The following is a 16,780-nucleotide window of genomic DNA, read 5'->3' on the forward strand; positions in this document are numbered from 1 at the left end:
ACTATTCCCCCCCCCCCCTTCTAGTAAGCCAAGTCCCCCGTGTCAATTCACTTACCTTTTGCGTTCCTCTCGCTGTCTTCCCGCGCCGTTCGGGTCTTCAGGGCGGACTGTGAGAGGAGCCTAGCTCCCCTCCCCTCACGTTCGGCACGCTGCCCCGCCTACACACATCCTGACAGCCACATCCGCAAGCCGGATTAAAAGGTCCGCGCGGACTTTTGGGGCTGCCAACCGAGAGGAGGCAGGGGAGCGGCCGACCGAGAGGAGGGAGGGGAGCAGGCGCCCGGCACACAGAAGAGCCGCATTAGACTGGGTAAAGAGCCGCATGTGGCTCGCGAGCCGCGGCTTGCCGACCACTGAATCATTAGATTCTAATGATTGGTCTATTTGTGAGCCGAAGCCACATGTTACAGATGAAATTGGAATTTTTCCCACGGCACACCAGACAATATCTCACGGCACACTAGTGTGCCGCGGCACAGTGGTTGAAAAACGCTGGTATAGTGTATGTGCAGTTTACAAAACCTATCATACAATTCGCCTGTTTTCAATACTACAGCTCTATCCACAGGCTGTTATCTGTTCACTCAGCACACTTTGCCAAATGAATGATATATGCAAGATGAAAGTTTAGGTAGAAAAATAAAAATCAATGTCTTTGTATTTAGTGAGAACAGTGATCACTGACTGATTGCTTTTCATTTAATATTCATGCACTTGGAAGTGGGTGGGAGGTAGGAGGGTAGATGATGCAGGGTGCGTGCCGATGAGGTCAGCTGGTCAACTTCTTCCTGTGTCATGACCTAAAGTCTCTCCCAGTAGTAAGGCAGAAGTAATGGAGAAGCTTTTTGGACAGCCATCTGGCCTGACATAAAGGTGGATGGGAAAAAAGGGGAAAGCTTTTGAATTTCGGCAAAAGAAGTCGATTAATACTATATATATATATATATATATATTTTACATTTGAAAATTCAAAGTTGATAATAAATAATATAGTGCAGCGCTGTAATACTGATATAAATAGAGAGATATAAGTAAATAAAAATAAATAAAAGTTCATAGAGTTCTTTATACAGTGAAAAGTGATTGCAAACGAAAGTGTTGTGAAGACCTCCTCAGCATTAAATAAGTGACTGGAACCATATAGATAAAATGCGCACTCACCGAACGCGCATTTAAAATGCGCATGTATGCAATTATTTATCCGGGTAATCGGCCAGGCATATGGATCAGCCAAACATATAGGTCATCCCTCTCAGGTAAAACTTCAGCCTTGGGTGCAGTAATATGCCTCTAGGTCCAGAGAGCCTTCTTGCCCAAAGTGTTAAGGTAGGTTAAGCTCCCTCTCCTGGTTGCAAGGTACCCTAGGAATTGGCTGCTGTAAATCTGGAACCCAATCAGATGTGGTGACAGCTTTAGTTTTCTTTTCTTGGGCTTTTTTCCCTTTGTTTTCACCTGGTGATTTGAACAGTAACACACTTCAGGTATGAGAGGGCCCTGAATCCAGCGGTCTGACAGGCCTGAGTGCTGACATCCGCTCCGTCTCCTGGAGTCAACACCAATTCAAAATTGATACCCTGAGGAAGTCACGTGGTAACGTGACGTAACGCGTGGGACATGGTGACGTAATTTCCGGTCGTGCTGACGCAACTTCTGGCATGGACGCCATCTGGGACTTCAATAAGGATCCATGTAAAGTATACCCATAGCATGTGGTTATGCGCTAAGGCTTATGTTTGAATTGTCAGATGTGAGTGGGACTTGTATTATTTTAACCATTCAGTAAAATAAACTGTATTACACTATGGGAGCATCTTCCTTTCTCTCTTTGGCCGTGTGAGGAGTGACCATTTCCGGGACAATTTTGAGGAGGCTGTTTGTGGTACCTTTGCCCACCAGTGAGGGGGATTGACACTACTTTGGACCTTACATCTGCAGGAGGGGGTCCAGGTTCCTGATCGGTGTGGTATTTTCCTAAAAGGCGTTTTGACCCTGTAGGGTCACTTCATGGAGGTGAGGGGCCATTTCACATAGTGTGGGACTCCCATCAACCAGCTCTGTATACACATATACTAAAGGGACTACAGAACACTTCCACCATTTTAGTGGTTTTGGACTCTTTTTAGTCTATATTTTCTGGAGTTAAATTTATTTATTGATTATTTATTTATGAGTTATTTTGGAGGTTTTGAGCCACTTATTGTGTCACGGTTTCACGTGTACGTTATGTCATATCCCCGCATTTGGGGTCACTTATCACTTCTTTCTTTATAGGCGGTGCAGCCTATAATTTTTTCTCACCTAATTGATTTTGTCACAAGTTCACGTGCTTATCCGCAACATTGGGGTCACACATCAATTAACTTTTTTTCCTTTTCTTTTACAAAGAATTTTATTGTAGATTGAGCAATGATAAACAAACATTCGGAACATAGAATACTTGACCAATACATAGGAAATTGTACTGTATGATTGAGAGATAATGTAAAGCGTACACTGGAATAAAAAAAAAAAAACCCAAAACATCAGCTATAACTTATTACAGAAATGCCCGGTAGAAAAGATACGATTCACAATCTTTGATGGTCAATGATAGTGTAGATTCTGAGAGAGAAAATTGCTACATCGAGAAATATTAGACAAGAGTATAAAAAAGACACAGACCAAGAGGAGAGAGAAGAAGAGATAAAAAAAAAAGGGGAAGGGGGGGGGGAAGTAGGGCTCCGAGAAGATCACAGCAGAATCCAACCTCATATCGACAGAAGGGACTGGTCGAATCTCGATGGTTGGGCTATATCCAGCCAGGGACGCCATATCCGCAGAAATTTTGTATGGGTATCCAATAATATGGCCGTCAGTTTTTCATTAACCATGATGAAGTTCATCCGATTTTTGACAGCCTCAAAGCTGAGAAGAGGAGTCTTCCAAGCCCTCGCAATTGTCAATTTAGTAGCCATAAATAAGTATGATGCCAGCTGCCATTCAGAACGGAGAAGGCCCTCCATTGGTTTAAATAGAAGCGATTCGTACGGGTTACGCTTAATGTCTATGTGAAGCATAGTGCGAAGGAGGGCATACACCCTAATCCATAATCTGCTTACTTTAGGGCAAGTCCACCAGATATGAGCCATGGTACCCAATTGTTGGCATCCCCGAAAACAAACCGAGGAATATGTAGGGATGAAACTAGCTAAACGAGCAGGCGTATAATACCATCGATAAAGAATTTTGTAGGCATTCTCAAGAATAATGACATTCCTAGAACATTTAGATAATGCTTGGGTCATGGTCCGCCAATCCTGTTGGTCTAAAGTCCCCCCTAATTCAGACTGCCAGTGCTGATGATAGGAGCGAACCGGAGGGGTTCTATAAGAAATAATGGAGGAGTAAATCAGGGAAATCAAACCCGAAGCATGGGGTCTGTGTCTGCACTGGCTTTCAAAGGGAGACAGACGATACGGTCCCGAATGCGTGCGTATTAGTGTATTGACAAAGTGACGAAGTTGAAGATATCCAAAGTGTTCCCGCAGAGGAATATTATAAGAAGAGCGCAGAGTTTCAAAGGAAAGTATTCGAGTGGGAGATAGAAGTGAATGTACATCGTAAAAACCATGCGTCTGCCACCAGGCAAACTGTCTGGGGTTGTCCCGGCCTGGAGGGAATAACGGGTTATGCAATAGACGTAACAGCGGCAGGTGAGCAGAAATAAGGCTGGCGGAATATTTGATAGAATCCCAGAGACGGAGCGAAAGCGTCAGCGTCGGGCTAAGGGTAGATGGACGTTTAGAAGTAGGAAGCCATGGCAAGGAGGAGAGCGGTATCGGGTGGGAGTCCATCATATCCATGACAGCCCACAAGGGAAAGTGATGAGAAGCATGGATATGAGCCAAAGGGGCAATATTAGCCGCCAGATAGTAAGACTGGAGATTTGGGACCAATAACCCACCCTCACTCCTATGCGCGAACAAAATATGTTTACTAATTCTGGGCCGGGAAGAACTCCAAATAAAGGACAAAAGTTTTCGCTGATGAATACGCAATATATGCGAAGGTACCGGAACTGGTAAAACCCGAAATAAGTACAGTAGTTTAGGAAGATAGGTCATACGGATCGCATTAATTCTGCCGAACCATGAAAGCGGGAAATGAGACCAATAAGCGGTCAATAATTCGGTCAGCTCCTGAAAAACAGTGGGAAAATTAGCCTGATACAGTCCGTCATATGTCAGGGTGAGCTTAATTCCTAAATATGGTAGGGCCGAATGCCATTGAAAAGGAAACGTTTGCTTCAAAGTCGTCAAAAGTGATGGTGGGAGGGTAATCGACATAGCTTTCGATTTGGCGGGGTTAACGTGAAGACCCTAAAGAATTGCAAAGGAATCGAGAACCGCGAGCAAATTAGGCAGAGTAACCCCCGGATTCGAAATTGACAATAGTATATCCTCTGCAGAGACAATTTATGTTGGGAGCCCGCCACCTCAATCCCCTTGATATCATGGTTCATACGAATGGCTTCCGCCAACTTTTTTTTCCTTTTCTATAGGTGGTGTAGCCTATATTCCTCTTTTTTTCACCATATAAAGTTTTTGCAGTCACCCAGTCATTATATTCTGCTTTATCCCCAATTGAGATCACTATTATATTTACAATTTTTTCTTCAGTTACAACAGTTGGTCTCGGTTGACTTTTATAAATTTTTGGTATATTTGTGGTCTTTCACCTATTACTCACATATGGGACGATGATTGTCCTTTTTTGCTAGTTTTCTGGACTTACCAGGTTGGCACTTCTATAATAATAGTGGATATATTCTCACATCACTTGTCCATTTCTGCTATTTAATTGTGGATTTAATCATTTACTGATTTATATAGTTTATTTATGTTTTTTCTTCTTTCTGAATTTACCAGTTTGGCACATATTATTTGTCATATTATTTTTCCCTTGTGTGTGCAATTTAGCACAGAAGTGGGGAAGTCATTCCCATCATCACCCTTGGGTTTATTGGGAATTATTGTCTCATGATTTAATTTTTTGTGATTTTAATCATGTATAAGCACATTTAGATATTGGTTTTGTATATATGTAGATTTTATTATATGCTATTATTCTTTCTGGTATGTTGTATATATAAGCGTAGCACCACATCATTTTATTCGATTTTTGCAATGCTTTGCATCCTCTAATTAAAAAGAAAATACGTGCATATTTTTTAAATTAATCAATATGGCTGTATTTATTTATTTTTTTAGCAAAGCATGGACTATGGCATTTACATACTGTACGGGCCCTGCCCTGAAGGAGTAATCTAAAACACCTATCTCAAATGCATACACATGATAGTGCCAATTTAGACAGGGGCAAAGTTCATGTTTCACAATGTTACATGTTACACCCATATTCAGAGTGTAACATGTTACTAAATAAGCAGCCCCCCCCCTTCCCCCGGAGTCTCCGTTGTGACAGTGGGTGGGAGATCTTCTCCCTGCACCCGCTGTTACAATTTAAAGAAAGCATGGCTGTGCGGGGCTCTGCCCACCCGACCACATAATTTATTCACAGTGTTCTGTAAATGGATGGACTACAACTATTGTCAACCTTTGTGGCTGACGGCTTGTAGTTCTCAATGAACTACGACGGAGCTGGTGAGCGTTTTAGTAGTTCGTTAATTCTTCCTGCCATTCAGTAACTGCTTGCCCATATGAGCAAACGGCTACCCTGACAGTCTGCAGGGGCCTGGCATTGCATCCATGATCTGCTGACTGCGGGTGCAAACTCTACAGGCTCCTATAATAATAAATGCACATTTTTTTACCTGAAAAGAAAATGTGCAATTATTATTTTTTTAAAAAGGGTGAACTTAGCCTTTAACCTACTAGAAGGTCTTCGGAGTGTAGGAAGAATCCCACACAGACACAACATGCAAACTTCATTCAGATAGTGTCCTTGCCTGGATTCAAGCCACTGTGCTATATATGTGACTTGAGATATATATATATATATTTCATTTACACAGGCACAGGCCGCACACTTTAAAAAGCATACTTTTTGCACCCTTAGAATCACAGGCGTTGAGGTGTTTCAACTGATGAGAAGCTCTGCTGGTGATCCTGCTATGGAAGTCTTTGTTCTGGCACTTCCTGGTATGGGGGTGGCAACTGCCTTCCAATTGGGCTGTCACGTGCCCTCCTGAGGGACACTACAAGCAGCTATGCTCATACATATTGTGCAGACATGTTCCATTGTTGTCACTATTAGAAAGAAATCGAATCCAGAACACTAATGTTCAGCTGAGGCTGGTGTGAGTGCATGTAGACAGAAGCTGCAGTTTACATTCTACCCACTGGCCTATAATGCTTTCATTCCCTTATACTAAACTTGATTTGGAGGCCCAGAGGGTATAGGCACACAAGTAAGATGCTATATGCTGCAAAAGTTTTGGGCAGACTAGGGGTCCCAAACCTCCTAAAATACTATCGTGCAGTCCAATTAACTCATCTATTACAGATTTACACTGACCCCTATAAACCAGATTGGGTAACCCTTGATGCTCAAGTAGGAAGACCGCATCCCATAGATTTTCTAATGTGGATGCATTTTAAGAGCTGCAAGACAATTTTATGCCATGCATTATCCCATTTGTGAGAAATCTCCCGTAAATTGACAGCTCTCAAATCTATACATCAGCCGGCCCATTTTTTGGCAAACTGGTATTTCCACTGAGTCTCCAACCCCAGTGATTTAAATGAAGGACAGATAACAGTCCATATCATATGGACCATTTCCTTGACCATAAGGTCAATTTATGTCCAGATTATTTCCTCTAACAACTTAAGTTAGGCCCCCTCCAAAATGATTAATTTAGGCCAAATTTCACGTTTTCTTCATATGGCTGAAAAAGAATCACGGGAATGTTTTTTGAAAATATTTGTACACAGGACAGGACTCAGAGGGGTAGCATTTTGATATTATATCAGTTATTCTCTACCACGCTGTCAAGGTCCTACCTTTTCCCTGAGGTTATGTTACTCCATGTGCTGGCGTCCATCTTGGATTCTGCTGTGCATGGTGGGAATCCTTTTATGCCTTCAGGTCTCTGAGGTCCATCCCCCAGAGGGGTGTGGCTGATGACATATAAGCCTGTGGTCCGCACATGCTCTTTGCACTTGTGTCTTGTGTCTTTGTGTTGCTATTACTCTGTTCTGACTCTCGTGACTCTCCTGGTATCTGATTCGGCTTGTACTCGACTATTCTTTGTATTCTCCTTTGATCTGACTCTCCGTTGCTGAACCCGGCTCATGACCTGTGATTCTCGTCTGCTGTCCTGTACTGTTTTGTCCTATTGTTGTTGACCCGGCCTGTCTGACTACTCTTTTGTCTCTTCCACCTGCTACACGCCATTGGCGGCGGCCATTACCGCAGCTGGGGTGTCTCGGGGGCTGCGACCTGGTTCCTGGCTGCGTCAAGTCCATCCCCACCATCAGGGGCCCTGGTGAAGGGCAGCCAGGGACTTAGACTCCGCGCCCTGAGGGACTTCGGTCTGTGGGTGGTGGTTGTCGTCAGCCAGTGCGTTACATTGTTAGGCCTGCCTGTCCGTTCCCCGGCCCCTGCCCTGACACACGCTACCCCACAATCTTCCCTGGGAGGCAGACCTGGGTTTGGAGATTTTGGAGGAGGACTGGAATTCTTAAACCAACAAAATACATAAAGGCATAATAAATTTGTCACTAGTAGAAGCCGGTTATAAAGTCCTCTCTTATTGGTACCTGGATCCCACTAGACCTCTCCTCTATGCTCAGAGGATCTGAGCAACAGGTGCTATGTTACATAGTTGGTGGACTGTTCCCCAAATCAGATGCCTTTGGATGGAAATTCATGCAAAGAGCCATTCTGTTACTATGGATCAACATCCCAAATGGCCCTTTCGAACAAGCCAATAGTTATGTCCCTAGACACTCATCTTCTACATATTTCTAGCCACAAAACTGTTAATCCCAAATGCTTGGAAGTCTTTGGTGGTTAATCTTGCAGCCATGAAATACAAGATCACCTGGATCAAGGTTTACAAGAAAATAGTGTGTATCCTGTAAGACAAACAGGTGACGTTTGAGAAGTTCTGGGATCCACAGATATGTCATATAAGTATAACCTCCCAATTAGCCCACATACAGAGAAATGGATGGAGTGGGACTTACGTCTGGGAGACACATGCATTTTCTTAGCTACTCTATCTCACCACTCTTCTTCCTCTTTTTTCCTCCTGCGCAGGATCATTTTTGCATTAAAGGGGAACTTTACTCATAACAGTTGATAAAAAATAATGTTCTTTAGCAAGGAAAATATATTCCATATTAATATTTATGCTACCAAAATTAGTGTGTGCTGTAAATTGCCTTCAGCATTGTTCTTGTTTCTTCTCACTGGAGGCTGCCATTTTGTTGAAGCCCAGAGCCCCTGATCGGCAGTTAAAGGCAAATTTGTCTTCATTAAGTTTTATAACATAGTATACAAAAAAGAAAAAAGGGAACCAGCAATTACATATACATATGAACAATCAATAGGCTCAAACAGGAGATGAGCCAAAGAGATAATATAAGTCAGTGATTTTCACCAGTTAAATTAGGATAAACCTGGATAAATAACATGAAAACCCCTGAGACATATATCATGAGAATCTGTCCCAAAAAAGTACATGAAGAGCAGCAACATATGTCTGGGCGGAATCCACCAAACTGATCGGCAGTTAAAGCAGAACTAAACCCTCCTATCCTTTACAGCCAAGGAAGCTGCCATCTGTCTGATCTGCAACTGCCATGGTGGTGCTGCACATATGATCAGTTATAACAAAGCCATTTGATGATTTGACAGTTTGGTTGAGAACACAAGGAAATGTGACAGTTAGCATTCCTGGCATGTGGGAATGTAACTGTTTTTGGAAACAGTAAATAGGTTTAATTCCGCTTTAATCTTTAGATTGTCAGCAGATCAGCCTCTACAAATTTGGCACAGTGCCTAAAAATGCCCAAAAATTGAGAGCAACTGAGTATGTGCAGAGCAGGGCAAGACTGTATTACTGGATTTTAAACAGTATACACATTTATTTTTAATGTTTTACATAGCTGTACCTGCAAAAGGGGCCAGCCTGAAGTGATCTAGCAAAACTGAATTTTTTGATCAAAGTTCCACTTTAACCTATGTATGTTAGAGTCTGAGACTGAACTAATTCCCTTTCCATGGATGTATGCAATTTTAAAGCGTGACATGTTAGATATCTATTTACTCGGTGTAACATCATCTTTTATATTTTGTAAAAGCCAAAGCGCAGCACCTAAAAGTGAGTCTAATCTCAAAATGGTACTATATCACATAACTCATTATCAGCATGTACCGTGAAAACATAAAGTGAGCAGAAAATGTAAAATGTGTAGAAAAAATAAATGAGACAAGGACATTTTCATTTATGTTTATATACAGTTCTCATTTATTTTTCACATACATTTTACATTTTCTGCTCACTTGTTTTCACCATTCATGCTGTCACATGTTGATATTGAGTTATGTGATATACAGCTGAAACTCGAAAAATTAGAATATCGTGCAAAAGTTCATTTATTGCAGTAATGCAACTTAAAAGGTGAAACTAATATATGAGATAGACTCACTACATGCAAAGCAAGATAGTTCAAGCCGTGATTTGTCATAATTGTGATGATTATGGCTTACAGCTCATGAAAACCCCAAATCCACAATCTCAGAAAATTAGAATATTAAATGAAATCAATAAAACAAGGATTGTACATAGAACAATATCGGACCTCTGAAAAGTATAAGCATGCATATGAACTCAGTACTTGGTTTGGGCCCCTTTTGCAGCAATTACTGCCTCAATGCGGCGTGGCATGAAAGCTATCAGCCTGTGGCACTGCTGAGGTGTTATGGAAGACCAGGATGCTTCAATTGCGGCCTTCAGCTCTTCTGCATTGTTTGGTCTCATGTCTCTCATCTTTCTCTTGGCAATGCCCCATAGGCGAGTTTGCTGGCCAATCATGCACTGTAATCCCACAGTCATTGAACTAGATTTTTGTGCTTTTGGCAGTGTGGGCAGGTGCCAAGTCCTGCTGGAAAATGAAGTCAGCATCCCCATGAAGCTCGTCTGCGGAAGGAAGCATGAAGTGCTCCAAAATCTCCTGGTAGACGGCTGCGTTGACCCTGGACTTAATGAAGCACAGTGGACCAACACCAGCAGATGACATGGCTCCCCAAATCAACACGGACTGTGGAAACTTCACACTGGACTTCAAGCATCCTGCAGTGTGTGCCTCTCCATTCTTCCTCCATACTCTGGGTCCTTGGTTTCCAAATGAGATGCACTTTGAACCACTGAGCAACAGACCAGGTCTGTTTTTCTTTAGCCCAGGTAAGACGCTTCTGACGTTGTTTCTTGATCAGGAGCGGCTTGGCAAGAGGAATACGACATTTGAAGCCCATGTCCACTCCTTGTGAAAGTCCCCAACACTTTTGAATGGCCTTTTCCTGACAATCCTCTCCAGGCTGCGGTCATCCCTGCTGCTTGTGCACCTTTTTCTTCCACACTTTTCCCTTCCACATAACTTTCTATTAATGTGCTTTGATACAGCACTTTGGGAACATCCAACTTCTTTTGCAATTACCTTTTGAGGCTTTCCCTCCTTATGGAGGATGTCAATGATGGTTTTCTGCACAACTGTCAGGTCAGCAGTCTTTCCCATGATTGTGATTCCTACTGAACCAGACTGAGAGACCATTTAAAGGCTCAGGAACCCTTTGCAGGTGTTATGGCTTAATTAGCTGATTAGAGTGGGACACTTTGAGCCTAGAATGTTGCACTTTTTCACAATATTCTAATTTTCTGAAATTGTGGATTTGGGGTTTTCATGAGCTGTAAGCCATAATCATCACAATTATGAAAAATCACGGTTTGAACTATCTTGCTTTGCATGTAATGAGTCTATCTCATATATTAGTTTCACCTTTTAAGTTGCATTACTGAAATAAATGAACTTTTGCACAATATTCAAATTTTTTGAGTTTCACCTGTAGTACCATTTTGAGATTATACTCACTTTTAGGGGCTGGCTTTTACAGATTGGTTTGGGGATTTGTATACTTACCCGCTGCTAGATGCCTTACACAACTTTAACACTGACTTAATATATTGTAATCTTTTATATTTTACCGAAAAAGGGGTATTGTGTTTGTGTGCACTAAAATTCATGAAAGTGCATTTTTTTCAATAAATTTGCATTAAGAAAAAATGCACAAATACCATGTGTAAGGGACCGCCTGGCGGTACCACTAGCACTCCACTGAATAGGCGTCCCCAGCGCACGGAATCTAAGTGCCAGGGTGCTTGTTCACCAGGGCCCCTGATGGTGGGGATGGACTTGGAGCCCCCCGAGACCAGGTCGTGGCTACTGGGTGCATCTGTCAGTGGTAGTGGTATGTGCCAAGGGCTCCCACGGGGAGGAGTCTGGTATGAGGAGGTCAGAAGACCCCACTGCAAGGGATGGATGGATGGATGAGCAAGGTCAGACGGGCCGGGTCGGTAACAGAGAGGACGGCAAGGTACAAGGCAGCGGGCATAGAATGGTCGGGTCACACGCCAGGTCAGCAACAGCAGGTCAAATCCAATAAGGGGCATTCAGGAGAGAGGTCAGGCAAAGCAAGGGTCAGAATAGGAGAAAGCAGCAAGGTCAGGTACAATCCGGGTCAAAAACTTACAGGGTAAAGGCTCACAGGATACAGGATGCAGGGAAGACCAGAAGGCACTGAATGACAGCTCAGGGCCATTTAAATATCCCACCCTGCACTGCCATTGGTGCCCAGCGGGCGGCCGCGGCTCCTACTGCGCATGTGCGAACTCGAACGCCGCGGCTGGCCCGGACCTAGTGCCCGTGTCCCTGCACAGGGCGGTGCACTGCGCCTGCGCCGGGACCATCGCGGTGGGGATCGAGGAGATCCCTGACATTGCCCCCCCCTACGGGCAACCTCCAGATGCCCACCCGATCTCTCCACCACGGGTGATCGCGAAAAAACCTCCGGACAAGTCTGGGTGCATGGACATTATGGGCTGGCTCCCAAGAATTGTCCTCAGGGCCATAGCCCTTCCATTTGATAAGGAATTGGGTCTGGCCTCCCCTCCTTCGACACTTCAGGATTGTTTCTACCTCAAATTCTTCTTCTCCCTTGACCGTTATGGCTTCCGGGGGTCTAGATTCCCGGTCAGGGAAGGCATCTGGGACTACTGGCTTCAGCAGGGACACATGGAAGACTGGGTGGATCTTGAGCATGTCAGGAAGGACGAGTTCGTAGGCCACTTCGTTAACCATCCGTTTAATGCAGAAGGGGCCTATAAATTTGGGTCCCGATTTCTTTGACGGGCAAAGCATCTTTAAATTGGACGTCGCTAGCCAAACCTTCTCCCCAGGTCGCAACACCAGATCTCCCCTCCGTTTCCTGTTGAATGCCTTCCTGTAGTCTTCCTGGGCCCGACTGATGGCCTCTTGAAGCTTCTTATTGTTCGCGGAGAAAAATGTTACCACATCCTGCGTTGCTGGTACTGGGCATTCCGAGACCAAATCCGGGAGGAAGACTGGGTGAAAGCCATAGTTGGCAAAGAACGGGGACTGTCCCGTCGCTGAGTGGCGGGCGTTGTTGTATGCAAATTCCGCTAGTCGGTAGAAGTGGCATCCAGTCATCTTGAGTAAACGAAGTGTAGCACCTTAAGTATTGCTCTAGGGTCTGATTGGTCCTTTTGGTTTGACCGTTAGTTTGAGGGTGGAACGCAGAGGAGAGGGACAATTTGATGTCCAGGGCTTTGCACAGTGCTCTCCAAAATCTTGACGTGAACTGGACCCCCCGGTCCGAGACAATGTCTTCGGGGACCCCATGCAGCCTTACTACCTCACGAATGAAGACTTGCGCAGTCTCGGCCGCCGAGGGGGTTTTCTTCAACGGGATGAAGTGGGCCATCTTGGACAAGCGGTCCACGACCACCAGGATTGCCGTGTGGTCTAGTGATGGCGGAAGCTCGACTATAAAGTCTAACGAAATCTTTTGCCAAGGCCGTTCAGGAATCGGTAAGGGTCGCAGCAGACCTCAAACTTTGTTTCTTGCTGGCTTGTTCTTCTGGCAGGTGATACAGGACCTTACATAGCCCTTACAATCTTTAGCCATGTCCGGCCACCAGAAGGAGCGTCGGAGACGTTCCAGGGTCTTTTCTGGGCCAAAGTGCCCCGCCATCGGGTGGTCATGGCAATGCCCCAAGACCAGGGTTCGGGCTTCCTCCGGCACCACAATTCGATCTTCCCTCCATAGGAGTCCCCCCTTGTTCTGGAGCGGCCCTCCGCCTGGGGTAGAGATGGTTGTGGATGCCTCCATTAGCTTGGAACGAAGGTCCGACTGAAGGGCCAGGAAGTTACCCGAGGACAGGATGGTGTCGGGTACTGGGATCTCCTTGGTGTCCTCGTACATACGTGATAACGCATCTGGCTTAGTGTTCTTTGATCCAGGCCGGTACGTAATGTGGAAGTTGAATCTTGAAAAGAATAGTGCCCATCTTGCCTGTCGCGGGCGTAGACGCTTGGCGGTTCTCAGATATTCCAGGTTTTTGTGGTCAGTAAATATTAAGATGGGGTGCACCGCACCTTCCAGCAGGTACCTCCATTCCTCTAACGCTGTTTTGATCGCCAGTAGCTCTCGATCACCGATATCATAATTCTTCTCCGCTGGGGTAAGCTTCCGTGAGAAGAATGCTACAGGATGGAGCAGTTCCTTGGTGCCTTTCCGCTGGGAGAGGATGGAACCTACCGCATTCTCCGATGCATCCACTTCCAAGATATAGGGCAGGGCGGCGTCTGGGTGACCCAAAATGGGTGCCGAGGTGAACAGCTTCTTCAAGGCTTCAAAAGCTTCCTGCGCCTCTGGTGTCCATCTGAACCGGGTTCCCAGCTTGGTTAGCTGAGTATTGGGGGAGACCAGACTCGAGAAGTTCTTGATGAACTTCCGGTAAAAATTTGCAAAACCGATAAATCGTTGGACGCCTTTCCTATCCGTGGGTTCAGGCCAATCCAGTATTGCAGCGACTTTCTGGGGATCCATCGCGACCCCCGCGGTGGAGATAATCAGGCCCAAGAAGGTAATGCTGCATTGTTCGAAACAACATTTCTCTGCCTTGGCGTACAACCCATGCTGCCGCAATCGCCCCAATACCCTTGCTACATGTATTCTGTGTTCCCCCAAAGAAGGGGAGAAAATCAGAATGTCGTCTAAATAAACGATAACAAAGACATCCAGAAAGTCCCTAAAAATATCATTCACAAAGTGTTGAAACGTGGCCGGAGCATTACACAACCCGAACGGCATGACCAAATATTCAAAATGGCCAAAGCGGGTGCGGAAGGCCGTCTTCCACTCGTCCCTCTCCCTTATGCGAATCAAGTTGTACGCCCCCCTCAAATTCAGCTTTGTAAAAACCACTGCTGTTTTTAAACTTTGGAATAACTCCGGTACTAACGGCAGTGGGTAACGGTTCTTTATCGTGACCCTGTTCAATTCCCTGTAATCGATACACGGCCTTAAGGTTTTGTCTTTCTTTTCAACAAAGAAAATTCCCGCCCCCGCCGGTGAAGTGGAGGGGCGGATGAACCCCTTCTGGAGGCTGTCCTCGATATATTCCTTTAGGGCCCCCAATTCGGGCTCAGAAAGGGGGAAGATTCACCCAAAAGGAATTTCTGAACCGGGTAACAGGTCAACGGGACAGTCATAAGGGCGGTAGGGGGGTAGAGTATCGGCTCCCCGTTTGCTGAACACATCTAGAAACTCATGGTAGGCTGCAGGGATTACTTGTTTTAATTCAGCTTCCCCCTCAGAGCACAGGAGGATTTGGGGGACCCCCGGGCCCGAAGTGCGGCAGTATACCCGACAGTATGGGGAAGGGAACGAGATTACTCCGGTCTCCCAGTCAATCTGGGGGTTATGGGCCCGTAACCATGGGAGCCCCAGAATGACTGGGAAGAGGGGTGAAGCTATAGCATCCAGGCGGAGGAGTTCCTGGTGCTGGCCGGCAATGACAGTGGCGATGGAGGGGGTTTCCTGGTTCACTACCCCCGATTTTAAAAATTTAAAATTAATATCCAAGAAGCAGCTGCATGCCCCCAAATCAACTATGGCCGATACTTCCACGGTCCTTTCTGGAAGCTGAAAGGAAAGGGGCACCACTAAGTATTGGGATGGACCAACATTGCCAATGGATAAGGAAGAAGAGGTGCACTTACTCAGTTTCTGCGGGCAGGATCGTACCATATGACCAGCTTCACCACAGTAGAGGCACAGGTTCTGGGATCGTCTGCGCTGATGTTCCTCTGGAGATAGTTTAGGCCGTGCCAGGCCGAGTTGCATGGGTTCAGGGATATCTCCAGGTGGCCGGTTCTGGATGTTTGGCCTAGGTGCTTGACTGGGACCTTGAAATGACCCCCAGGGATTTCCATGACCCTGGCCGGACCTCTCAAACCTGCGTTCCCGCAGTCTACGGTCAATTTTAATGGTCAGTGCTATTAAGTCCTCTAAAGTCTCAGGCACCTCCACCCGGGCGAGCTCATCTTTCAGGCCTTCTGATAGGCCTATACGGAACTGATGCAGGAGTGCGAACTCGTTCCAACGTGTGTCCCCCATCCAGCGCCTAAACTCAGACGCGTACTCCTCCGCCGCTCGGCGGCCTTGCCGGAGCGTGTACAAAGTAGCTTCAGCAGAAGCTGCCCGCTGTGGGTCATCATATAGGATGGCCATTGCGTCAAAAAAATTGTCAGCCGAACTAAGGTGAGGGTCATTTTTTCCCCGCAATCAGTGGGCCCAGTCTTGGGGTTCACCCTGCAGGAGGGAGATGACAAACCCCACCTTCACGGATTCAGTCACGAAGGTCCGGGGTTGTAACTCAAAATAGAGAAGACAGGACTCACGGAATGACCTGAAGCGTGTGCGGTCCCCGTGAAAATGTTCCGGTAAGGGTACTCGGGGTTCGGCCGCCAGGAGTGGTGCGGACGCCCCAGAAACCGGCACAGGGGCTGCTACAGCCGGGGGTGCGGGGACCGCGGCCTGTGGGGCAGGAACGGATATAGTACAGGTCTGGAATTGGTTTTCAATCTGCTGACATCTATCCTGCAGGGCCGATACGGCCTGTGTCAAATTAGACAGGTGCCTGCAGATCTCCTCAAGCGGTGAGGGCCCTCCTCTAGACTCAGTCATGGCCTTCTGGTACTGTAAGGGACCGCCTGGCGGTACCACTAGCACTCCACTGAATAGGCGTCCCCAGCGCACGGAATCTAAGTCCCAGGGTGCTTGTTCACCAGGGCCCCTGATGGTGGGGATGGACTTGGAGCCCCCCGAGACCAGGTCGTGGCTACTGGGTGCGTCTGTCAGTGGTAGTGGTATGCGCCAAGGGCTCCCACGGGGAGGAGTCTGGTATGAGGAGGTCAGAAGACCCCACTGCAAGGGATGGATGGATGAGCAAGGTCAGACGGGCCGGGTCGGTAACAGAGAGGACGGCAAGGTACAAGGCAGCGGGCGTAGAATGGTCGGGTCACACGCCAGGTCAGCAACAGCAGGTCAAATCCAATAAGGGGCATTCAGGAGAGAGGTCAGGCAAAGCAAGGGTCAGAATAGGAGAAAGCAGCAAGGTCAGGTACAATCCGGGTCAAAAACTTACAGGGTACAGGTTCACAGGATACAGGATGCAGGGAAGACCAGA

Source organism: Staurois parvus, unplaced genomic scaffold (genome assembly GCF_062004578.1).
Source record: "Staurois parvus isolate SC_StPar_1 unplaced genomic scaffold, SC_StPar_1.0 ptg000597l, whole genome shotgun sequence".
Classification (NCBI taxonomy): Eukaryota; Metazoa; Chordata; class Amphibia; order Anura; family Ranidae; genus Staurois; species Staurois parvus.